Source organism: Erinaceus europaeus, chromosome 20 (genome assembly GCF_950295315.1).
Source record: "Erinaceus europaeus chromosome 20, mEriEur2.1, whole genome shotgun sequence".
Classification (NCBI taxonomy): Eukaryota; Metazoa; Chordata; class Mammalia; order Eulipotyphla; family Erinaceidae; genus Erinaceus; species Erinaceus europaeus.
In genome coordinates, this window is record NC_080181.1 from 38137273 (window position 1) to 38149855 (window position 12583).

Below are 12583 nucleotides of genomic sequence, written 5' to 3' on the forward strand. Positions count from 1 at the left end.
ACATACAAAGCCAAACAAATGGTTGAACAATCATGGACCTAAAGACTGGAATAGTGCAGATGAAGTGTTGGGGGTATTCCCTGCATGCTCTTGTGTACTTCTGCTTTCAGGTATATATTTTTCCCCTAGTTTATGGGCATATTTTCCCCCTAGTTTATGGGTACGGAACCTATGCTGTATCTCAGGGGACCTGGACTATATCTAGGTTTGGGGACTTTATTGGGGAGTGGAACGGCTGGAATGGAATTAGAGAATACTATGAAAGGAAAGGTCTCACCTGAGTGATGAAGCTGAAGGGTTGTCATTCCACACCTGAGTCTCTGGTCAAAGTCTGAAGTGAAGCATGTTGGGTTTGCACTCGTTGTGTTGATTAGGTTGCGATCCGTGTATGCAATATTATTTGATTTGAATTGAGAGCAGCATGCAGAAAAGTGGGCCCCACCCTAAGGTTCCAGGACTGGGGGAAATATAGGCTCTATAGTGGAAATGTGAGGTTCCTGTTGTCTTAGGGTTCAAGAAGACAATGGATAGTTATTGTTATCATCACATTATTTGGTGATAGGGTTAACTTTGGAAAGTCCCTTTGATATTTAGCACTAGAGCCCATGTAACCTCTGAGTCCCTATTGGTATGAACTCACAGCTCATGGTCACAGATGGGAACATTGTAGGTTGTGTTGTATGCTTTACATTGGGTTGTTCTAGCTCTTCCCCTGCTAAGAAAATTGGTTCAGTCCTGCTAGTTTCGCGGGCCCACTTGTCCCCGCCCCAAGGAACCCTGAGAGAGTTCCAGAGCTGCAGAGTTCAAGAGTGGCGCCGTTGCGGGGCAAAGAGGCAGCAGAGTTCTGTTTGGTGATTAGTTTGGGTTAGTTTATGAATCGTTGTTCCTGAATAAAGAAATACAGCTTCCCTGCCCAGCCGTATGTCTCTGGTCGTCTCTGTTACCTGCCCGTGAAGCTAGCCCGGCCAGCTGGAGCCTCCGAATTTTAACAACAAGGTTGCACTCATTTAGACTAGTCTTCCTAGTGTGGCAGGCTAGGGTATCTCCCCTATTCTTTATCCCTCTGGGAGTATGGACCAAATCTCACTTTTTCTAAGCTTTATTTTTTATTATCTTTATTTATTGAATAGAGACAGCCAGAAATCGAGAGGGTAGGGGAGATAGAGAAGGAAAGAGAAAGAGAAACAGCTGCAGCCCTGCTTCACCATTTGCAAAGTTTTCCTTTTACAGGTGGAGAAAGGGGGCTTTAACCTAGGTCCTTGTGCATTGTACCATGTGCTCTCAACCAGGTGCACCACCATCTAGCCCTCTATACCAAAATTTTTTATGGGGTGCAGAAGGTGCAAGGTCTTAGCTACTATGATTAAAAGATGAATTTTAAATATTTATTTATTTCCTTTTTATTGCCCTTGTTTTATTGTTGTAGTTATTAGTTGATGTTGTCATTGTTGGATAAAACAGAGAGAAATGGAGAGAGGAGGGGAAAACAAAGAGGGGGAGAGAAAGACACCTTTAGACCTGCTTCACTGCTTGTGAAGTGACTCCCCTGCAGGTGGAGAGCTGGGGGCTCGAACTGGGATCCTTACGCCAGTCCTTGCGCTTTGCGCCATGTGCGCTTAACCCGCTGCACTACCGCCCAACTCCCAAAAGATGAATTTTGGTCCATACTGCCAGAGGGATAATTAATAGGGAAGCCTCCAGTGGAGGGGATGGGATGAAACTCTGGTGGTGGAAACTGTATTGAATTGTACCCCTGTTATGCTACAATCTTGTTAACCATTATTAAATCACTGATAAAACATTTTTAAATTATCTTTATTGGATAGAGACAGCCAGAAATTGAGAGGGTAGGGGAGATAGAAAGGGAGAGAGAAAGAGAGACACCTGCAGCACTGCTTTACCATTTGCAAAGCTTTCCCCCTACAGGTGGGAACTGTGGGCTCGAACCTGGGTCCTTGAGCACTGTAACATGCGCTCAACCAGGTGCACCACCACCTGGTCCTCAATAAAACATTTTAAAATAAAAATCAGTACTTAGTGTTGCTATGAAAAATGCCAGAGAGATGGTAATGAACAGCTATACAGTCCCAGGCAGAGATTGACACTTGGCCTAGGCAGTAGAGAAGGTCCAGGGGAAGAAGCAATGTCCTTCCCCCTCCCCATCTTACTGGATACGTAATGTCCTGTCACCACAGCCTCTCCTAGGACCCATGGGGAGTCAGTGAACTCAGCCATCCCAGTGCACAGGTACCATAGAGACTCTTAGGGTCCTGAAAATAAAAGTGGTACCATGTGCAGATGCAGATGGGGTTACATGTCAGAGGACAGGACAGCTTGGCCAAGATCAGTGTACTGGGTGTCACTAGAATAGAGTGGGGTGCACCCTTCCCTCTGTAATAGTCACAAGGGGACAGAAGTTGTGGGTGATGTGAGTGATAGCTCCTTTGAAGCTTAAATGACTGTAATGTACCTCTCTCATTCATTTGCCAACACTTGCTAAGTGCCTTCTTTGTGCCATGATTACCTGTATGCTTGTGAATGAATGTACAAACTTAAATAAGAAACATAAATAAGGAAACTGATTCTCTCAATGGCATCACATACAAAGAGGTAGGGGAGCCCAGAGAACAATACAAGCCAGAACTTGCTGGGAAGTACAGAAATCACTGATCTATCAAAGTAGGGTCTGAGTATTGCTTTGTTTGAAGAACTCTTCATGAGAGCAAACTTAAAGAAACTGGAGGACAGTGTGACAAGCCCAGCTTAAGTTGACAGACCCCTTGGGTTGGAACACATTAAACAAGGTGTGGGGAAACTTTTTTTTTCTTGCCAAGAGCCATTTGGATATTTACAACATGACTCACAGGACACACAGAATCGTCAACTTAAACATTAGCACTTAGTGCTACCATAGAGATAGAGAATGGGAAGGCTATCAGGGGAGGGGATGGGATATGGAGATTAGGTTATGGGAATTGTGCGGAATTGTACCCCTCTTATTCTATGGTTTTGTTAATGTCTCCTTTCTTAAATAAAAAAAAAAGAAGTAAAAAAAATTAGCACTTAGTGTTATATGTTTCCCTTCAACTGTATCCAGAGACAACAAACCTGAGATGTCAACCTTCAACTCCAATAATCTGGTGAAACCTTTCCTAACATGTGGAATTACTTAGTTCCATTTCAAATGGTACCCTCCATTAGATTAGGGGCTAAGAGATAGGGCACCAGTCCACATGTATCCATGTTAGGGGAAACTAGATACCTCAGTGTAAAAGACCTGCAGGTGTCTATTTTTCTCTCTCCCTCTCTGACTCTCCCTTCTCTCTCAATTGCTCTCTGTCCTATCCAATAAAAATGTAGAACACCATAAATGGTATTGTGTGCCTCGTTTTCTATCTTTCTTTCTTTCTTTCTTTCTTTCTTTCTTTCTCTCTCTCTCTTTCCTCCTTTCTTTATTCTCTCTCTTCTCTCTCTCCCCCTCTCTATTTCCTTCTCTCTCTTTCTCTCTATATCTCTTGTTCTCACCAGAGAGCTGACAAATATGGTCATTTTTTTCTTTCATCCTCTTCCACATCCTCCTCCTTCACCTTATTCTTCGAGTCCTGCTCTTCCTCTTCCTGTTCCTCCTTCTGATCCTCTTCAAAATCCTCCTTCCTTTTAGATGCCAGGAGCTTGGTGCCTGCATGACCCCGTCATTCCCACCAGCCTTTTTTTAAAAATAGAGCATTAGAAAAATGGAGAGTGAGATAGACACTTGCAGCACTAATCTACCACTAATGAAGCTTTTACCTTGAAAATGGGGACTGGGGCTCAAAACTTGGTCTTTGCATATGATAATGTGTGTGCTCTATGGGCTGAGCTACTGCCTGGCCCCATTGTCACTATTTCTAATACAGAAGTGCTGGCAAATGAATAGTAGGAGAAGTTTCTTTTTGAGCTTTTCTGTCCACATTGAGTTGGGAGTGACAGTAAGAAACCTCTGCTCACATTTGCTCCTGACATTTCTCTTTTTTCCAATCATCAGAATACCATATCAAATAATTCAGGAAATGCCAGAGGCTTATTTTATAACAGACAGGATCATGCTATTGAATTTTCACTCATGTAACAATGTTGAGGGTGAAACTAGGTTTGAGCTGGGTTTATCTTTCCACATTGACCAAATACAGAGCTACTGAAAATTCCCACAGCCAGACAGTTCACGAGAGATCACTATGGGACTTTGGGTGTCTGTGGTTACACTTGCTCTTTGAAATGTTCATTATGGCTTGGCAGTGGGACCACCTTTCATTTTGACCCATGCTCACTTTTAACTGACACTATTCAACAATCTTGAACACTATGAGTTTATTTCCATATTGATAATCCATCAACTTTCACTGTAGTCAGAGCAGATAAGGGGAGTTTGTGTGGGAAGCTTCTTGGGTTCTAGAGCTAATTTCTTACTGGTTTGAAACACGGGGGTATTCAGAGGCTGAGAGTGGGAGGCTGGAGTACTGGTATGGAAAGCTTCATGACTGGTATGGAAGCATTTAAATAGATATGTGTATTTTTGCCACCAGGGTTATTCCTGGGGCTCAGCACCCCCCAGGGATCCATCATTCCTGGTGGCAGTTTATTTTCTTTTTCTTTTTTTCTGGTCTGGGCGAGATAGAAAGGAGAGATACCTGCAGCACTTCTCCAGAAGTCCTGAAGCTTCCCCCACCACTGCCAGTAAGGACAGGGGACTTGAACCAGAGTCCCTACACGTAGTAATGTGTGTTCTCTACCAGATGAGCCCCCAGAATTTCAATATCTTAACAAGTACTTCCACTCAGGGAAACCCCTATGCCACTTGCCCACTGATTGCTTCCTCTTGGTCCATCTGCAGCTGACAGGGAGCTGTGAGCCCAGACCTGTTTTTCTTTTTTCTTTTTTTTTTTCTTGTGGGAAGGTTGGTGAGACCCCCAGGACACTGCAGATGGTATCAGAAGCCTGAGAAGTATTTCTAATGGCCAAGAATTCATGCGGTCTTCCTCCACTTAAACTTTATCTTTTCAGCCTCATTTGCTTGAACAGAGAGAATTTCAGACAATTTTCAAGTTAAAATGTGATTATGGCTGTCCTGGCTTTTGAATTCAGAGAACCGTAATTTATGTACATAATTCTGTGGGTTTTCTCCAACTCACTTCTCAGTCTCACCATTATCTGTCCTGTTCCCTTGCCTCTGTGTAGCATTTTCTTTTTTAAAATGTTTTTTTCTTACATTTGATAGGACAGAGAGAAATTAAAAGGGAGAGAAAAAGGGAGAGAGAGATAGCCTTGTTTTTCCACTCATTAAACTTCCCCCTGAAGGTGAAGACTGGGGGCTTAAACCCAGGTCCTGTGTCCTCCACCAAATGTGTCACAACCTAGCCACTGGAAGTCATTTTTCCAAGGCTGTCTTGAGGTCTAGCATGCTCTGCCCCAGTGGCTAGGAAGGAGGGCACTTAGGTGGAGGAAGCTCTGTGCCAGGATGGAAAGTCAGAAGCAATTTGTACCCTAATAGTATGAGCGTTTATGTGTCTGGAGGAATGAACAGTTCAGGTTCTAGAGCAGAAGGCTGGAGCCTTCAACCTAGCTCCATCCTGCAGTTGAGAAAGTGCTTGGATCAGGGAAGCTGGCATGCAGGCAACATGGAGGCACTGCTCCCCCATTAGTCTGGGATTCCTGCAGTGCTCAGACTACACAGCAACCTCTCCATAGGGGAACTTTGTCTTAGAGGGACCCTGCAGTGCCAAGGTGAAAATCTTTCACTTTCCATGACCATAGGACAGGATTGTAGCACCATTCAGTACCTCATTGTTGAATATACTCACCACGATGCCCTGGGGGGAAAAGAAAAAAACCTTATTTTACTGTCAGAACTGTTGTAACCTTTTGGTCAGGTGAAACAACCAAGGGAGGAATGCATTGGTGGCTTTCCTCAACTGAGTCAAGGACAGAGGCATAGCTATAAGCTAGAGGAGCAATCTGCATGACAGAAGTTCACATCACATTTGAAGTGACACGATGGTGAAATGATACCAGACTGTCTGCTGGGTAACACACATTGTCGGAGCAGAAATCTGAGCAGTGTGGCAGTTTGTATCACCTTTGCAGCCCTAACCAGCGTCTCCTGTCTGTGTAGTGCAGTTATATCCAGATTGTTTGTGAAACATCCTTTCTGCATCCCTGAACACACAAATGATCCCACCTCACTCAGTACAACCCAAAGTCTTGTGGTGACCTACATACCCTACTGATCTGATTTCTATCACTTGTGTGATCTCTTCTCATTCTTCTCTGTCCCCATTATGCCCCATCCTACCTGGTCTGCTTGGTTTACCTAGGACACTTAGGGCAGTGTCTATCTCAAGGCTTTTGCAATTTCTAGTCTTTCTGTCTTAGCATTCTTCACATAGACTGCTAACAGATTTGATCGTGTTCTCTCACCTTTTCTTGAGTTTTTGGGAAACGTCACTTTCTCAATGATAAATTGATATTTAAAACTTTAAAAAATATTTATTTATTTATTTATTTATTTTCCTTTTTGTTTCCTTTATTTTTTATTATTTTTGTAGTTATTATTGTTATTGTTGATGTCATCGTTGTTAGATAGGACAGAGAGAAATGGGGAGAGGTGGGGAAGACAGAGAGAGGGAGAGAAAGATAGACATCTGCAGACCTGCTTCACCATCTGTGAAACAACTCCCCTGCAGGTGGGGAGTTGGGGGTTCGAACCAGGATTCTTAAGCTGGTCCTTGCACTTCGGACTACGTGCGCTACAGCTGGACTCCCTAGAACTTTTAAAAATTATCTTTATTTATTTATTGCATAGAGACAGCCACAAGTTGAGAGGATAGAGGGAGACAGAGAAGGAGAGAGACAGAGAGACACCTGCAGCCTTGCTTTACCACTCACAAAGCTTTCCCCCTGCAGGTGGGGACCCGGGTGCAAGCCCCCAGTCCTTGTGCACTGTATCATGTATACTCAGTCAGCTGCACCACCACCTGGCCTCCAATATTTTACACCTTCTTATTCACTCTTTCCTACTAAAACACTCATCACATCTATGGATGTTACCTTTTGGAGCTCTGAGGTCTCTTTCCACTTGTCCCATATCTTAAAAGGCAGTATTTTCCTTAAGTTTAGTCATTTTGGTACTAATTTTCATAAGTGATAGTGACCTGTTGTTTACTTTCCTTGTAGTGGGTTTGACCTTTTTATAAGGATCATACTGGTCTTGTAGAATGAATATTCCCTCCTCTTCAGATTTTGAAACAGTTATAGAACAGATTGATGCTAATATTTCTTTAAATGTTTGGTAAAATTGACCATTTTGGAAAGCTTCCATCTTCAATATTTTGAAAGAGTTTGAGAAGGATTGGCATAAATTCTTTAAATGCTTGATGTAATTCATCACTGGAGCCATCTGGTCTTAGTTTTTGCTTTTGTGGGGAGCCTTGTGATTAGTGAATCAATCTCTTTACTAGTTATAGGTCTAGTCAGTTTATTTTTTAAAATTTTATTTACTTTTTTAGTATTGGATAGAGACAGAGAGATATTGAGAAGGGAGGAGGAGATAGAGAGGAAGAGAGACATCTGCTGCCCTATGTTACCACTCGTGAAGCTTTTCCCCTGCATGTGGGGACCAGGCCTCAAACCAAGGTCCTTGTCCACTGTAATGTGTGCGCTTAACCAGGTGCATCACTGGCCTTGCCCCTTCTAGGAGTTTATACATTTCTTCTTGATTGTCTTACTAGTCGTCATTCATAGTAATGTAAAAAATGGCGACTAATCCCTAGCACTGCAAAAACGGTATCATCTGTTTTCCATCTACGCCATGCCTTGGCCTCGCGTGAGCTTAATGTGCAGCTTGGCGATACGAGAATCCGGCATGAAGCCCAGCCAGTCTATCTTGGCGTTACTCTCAATCGCACCCTGTCATTTCACAAACATCTCATAAAAACTGCAGCAAAGGTGGGCGCGAGGAATAACATCATTGCAAGACTGGCCAGCTCCTCATGGGGCGCGAGCGCTTCCACACTACAATCATCATCTCTGGCATTATGCTATTCCACTGCAGAATTCTGTGCCCCAGTATGGTTCCGTAGCCCCCATGTCCACTTGGTCGATTCCAAATTATATCCCTCCATGAGGATAATCTCTGGAACTATCCGTTCCACCCCAGTTCCATGACTGCCAGTTCTTAGCAACATCGCCCCGCCAGATATTTGTCGGGATGCGGCATCATCTAAGCTCATTTCCCACGTCTACGCTCCACCGGACCTGCCAATATACACGGATATCTTCGCCCACCCTGTTCAACGCTTGACGTCTTGTCATCCAATATGGTCCCCTACGCCTACACTGAACTTCTCTGTTCCAGTCTCTTGGAAACAGAGTTGGCAGTCAGCTGAGGTAAAGAACAAACACCTCATCACAGACCCCTGCAAGCGTCAACCCGGCTTTGACCTAGCACGTTATGATTGGGCCCTCCTCAATCGCTATCGAACAGGCCATGGCCGGTGCGCCGCTATGTTCCATCGCTGGGGAGCCAGAGACGACCCGAACTGCCCCTGCGGCTCCAGACAGACTATGACCCAAATAGTCAATGACTGCTACCTCTCCAGATTCAAAGGAGGTCTCGAAACTTTACATCAGGCTCAACCTGATGCTGTTGAGTGGCTACGGAAGAAGGGCAAACACTAGAAGAAGAAGAATTCATAGTAATCTCTTGTGATCCTGTATATTCCTTTTTTTTTAGGGGAAGGTAGGACTTTATTTTTATATAGTTATTTATTTTGATTTTATTAGTTATTTAACAATGATTGACATGACTGTGAAACAAGAGGGGTACAATTTCATACAATTCCTACCAATAAAGTTTCACATCCCATCCCCTCTATTGGAAGCTTCCCTATTCTTTATCCCTCTGGGAATATGGACCAAAGATCTCTGATGCTATCTTCCTAGACAGTACTTCAAGCCTATCTGCATATTAGCTATTGGGTTCAGGCAAAAATTAGTTAAGTCATGGGACCCTTGGAATATACCTAAAATAGACTTCCTAGCTTCTTCAAACATGAAGGTCCCAAATCTCATCTGTTATATTCTTACCCTTAGGTTCCTGACAAACAATTTTATCCTATGTATTTATTTCTGTGGTACATGTTTTAAAGTCTTCTGTTTCATTTATATTTATTTGAATCTCTTTTATTTTTATATTTTAGCCTTGCTTAAGCTTCATACATGAGCAATTTCCCTGCTTCAGGAGAAATTCATGAGAAAGAGAGAGACAGAGATAGAGATAGATACATAGATAGATAGATAGATAGATAGATAGAGACTCCCAAATTATTATTTTACCCCACACTAGGGAAAGATAGAAACAGGCTGGGGGATTGACCTGACAATGCCCATGTTCAGCAGAGAAGCAATTACAAAAGCCAAACAGTCCACTTTCTTCATCCCATAAAGAATTTTCATCTATACTCTCAGAATGGTAAATGTTAGGAAAAGATGACCAGAGGACTCTGAACTACAATTCCATCAGGATCTGAAGGGGTGGGGGGAAGGACAATCAGAAGTTTTATGTGTGACATAGAAAGATAAATAAGGCATGATCATAGAAAAAATGAGCAAATATATATAAATATAGATAGATAGTTATAGAAATAATAGTCAACCCATATCTGTGATCTTGGTAGAACTAATGCAGTTTCCAATGGAAGGAATGGGGACACAGAACTCTGGTTGTGGAAATGGTGTGGAATTACACCCCTGTTATCTCATAATTTTGTAAATATATATTAAATAAATAATAATAATAATAACAATAATAAAAGCTTATCCCAGTGTCACAGTATTGTCAGGTAGTGTACTGGGGGTTTGAACTTGGGCTGTGCACATAGCAAAGTAAGCATCCTAACAGGTGAGCAATATTACTGGCCCCTTTCTGTTTTTCTAGTTCTACAGTTGGCCAGTTTTATTTATCTTAAAAAATTAGTAGTTCTAAACTGGTGAAATATTAATAACTCATTTGGATAGTGTGTTACTTTGCCGTATTTGTCACACATGTTGGAGCCTGGCCTGGAATCTTTGGTGTTGTGGTTTCATTCACTCTTTTCTGCCTTGCTACTGTTCTGTCTCTTATCTTAAAACAAACAAACAAATGACAGTTTCTAATTTTTTTATTAATCTATATTATTTTGAACTCAATAATTTTTTATCAGATCTTTGTTACTTTCTTTCTCTATTTTTAAGCTTCATCTGTTCATTTTATAGTTACTTAAAGTGCAAATTTGAGGGGTTTTTTGAGAGCTTTTCTACCCATAGCATAGGACTTTAATATTACAAATATCTTTGAGAACTGCTTTTGCTGAATCTCCATAAATTGTGGCATGTTAGGTTTCCAATTTTATTTGTTTGAATACCTTTTACATTTTATTTACTTATTTATTTATTGGTAGAGACAAAGTACGAGGGAAGGGGAGATAGGGAGAGAAAAATAGAGACACGTGCAGCACTGCTTCACTGCTTTTGAAGCTTTCCCCCTACAGGGACTTCTGAAGAGCTTTTTTAAATTATCATTTTGATTTCTTTTCTGACTCAGTGGTTCTTCTGGAGTGTCTTGTTTCATTTCCAGATATTAGTGAACTTCCCAGTTTCCTTCCTGTTCTGGATATTTAGCTTCATACTATTATGATTGGCAAAGATGCTTGATATGTCTTCAGTCTCCTTACATTTATTATTAAGACTTGGGACTCAGCATATGATCTGTCCTGAAGAATTTCTCCATGAGCATTTGAGGATAATACACATTTCATTTTATTGAATGGGATTGTAATGGGGGGAGTATTGCTGGAACTGTTCTCCATATGACTGTAGATATGTCACATATAAACTCAACAAAAAATTTTCCTTTATTCAGGAAAACTAAGAATACACACATGGGCAGTGAGACAGAGAGAAAGAGAGGGACACACACACACACACACACACACACACACACACACACACACACACGGAATGAGAGCCATTTACTCATGAAAGAAACTACACCCATAACAATTTCTTATGAACTTTTAAGCCCCACCTTCACTTCCTTTATAAGCCACACCCATACTTGTTACCATTCTCATTTCCTGTGCAATATTTGCTTTCTTCCCCAACAGCATAGGGAACATCTTTTCTGGCATGGTGCAGTATTGTCTGTGATTCCTACACTCTCCCTATTCTTTTTCTACCCTCAAGAGGGTGTACTGTATAGATCAGTTAGGCCCCTTTTCTCCAGTGTGTTAAGGGCTGGTCTTCAGCCTGAGCTGCCTGCATAGCAAAGCAGGCTTTCTTCACAAAATGAGAAGGAGCATGGTAAGTCTGGCTCTAGGATATGTGCAACTGCATTGTGTGATCCTAGGTGAATGCTGCTGGTGGTTCACAAAAGCAGCAAGGGCTGCTGAGTTCCCAGTGGTGCCTCCAGACATCAGTGGTAGCAGGAGAATGCTGTACACACACTGGACTTTGGGGACCAGCTACTGATATAGTGGCAGTGGCTGACTGCTATCCTATACGTTGTTCTTGGTGGACAGGAGAAGCACTAAGAGGGGTAGACCAAATGTGGTCGATTGGCAGCTATAAGGGCTCTGACTGTCAGAGAGTACTACCATGATTATAGTTTTATTTATTGATTGATTTTTGCCACAGGGCACAATAGTGGAAGATGGTTTTGGGAGACAGACTGGGGCTTGCAGCTGATGTAGACAGCTAAAGTGGATAGCTTAGGTAAATGTAGAGGTACAGGAAAACGTTTCACTCACATAGCTTCAGAGGTTTATACAGTGCAGGCTTATAGTTCAGGCTGGCATCAACAAACCCAAATTCTGATGTGGCAAAACAGGTGAACTATGCAGAGAAATTTCAGTAATTATACATTAACACTTTTTTCCCACCAGGGTTATTGCTGGGGCTTAGTGCTTGCAAGTCAAACCCACTGCTCCCAGTGGCCATTATTTTATAGAGATGGTGAGAAATGGAGAGGGAAGTTGGTAGGTAGGTATGGAGAGAGAGAGAGAGAGAGAGAGAGGAAGTGGGAGAGAGAGAGAAGAGAAGAGAAGGAGAGAGAGAGAGAGAGAGGGAACTTCACTACTTTTAAGCTTCTCCCTCACAGGTGGGGAGACTTGGGGGCTTGAACCCAGGTATTCATATGTGTGTGCACTCTATCAGGTGTATCCCTAAATAGCCTATTTTATGGTGAGACATAAACAAGTTGGTATGTGTGTAGAGTTAGCGTAGACTATAGTCCACTGCAGGGCTTTGGGTATGGTTCCATTTGAGTTCTGCATGTTATTTATCTGAGTTCTGCATGATATTCAGATCAGGTCACTGTAGCATCAAGGGCAGCTGAGGAGGAGCAGCTGGGGCTGGAAACAGACATACAGATAGGCTCAAGTTCATGGCTTCCTGAATTCCAAAGCTCACTTTGGGCTCCTCATAAAAATGTCATGCTTCTTATGGTTTAACTGCTAAAAAAGGGCATAGATTTTGTAGGTCAAGAGTGGGCAGCTCCTCTGAGCTTCCATAC

The 12583-nt window shown here is 42.3% G+C and overlaps 1 protein-coding gene across 5 annotated transcripts in view; it reads left to right on the forward strand.

The window, feature by feature from the left end:
- OCA2 (OCA2 melanosomal transmembrane protein) overlaps nt 1-12583 on the forward strand; it is a 452195-nt gene that overhangs the window by 293846 nt on the left and 145766 nt on the right. The gene's annotated exons all lie outside the window — the stretch shown is intronic.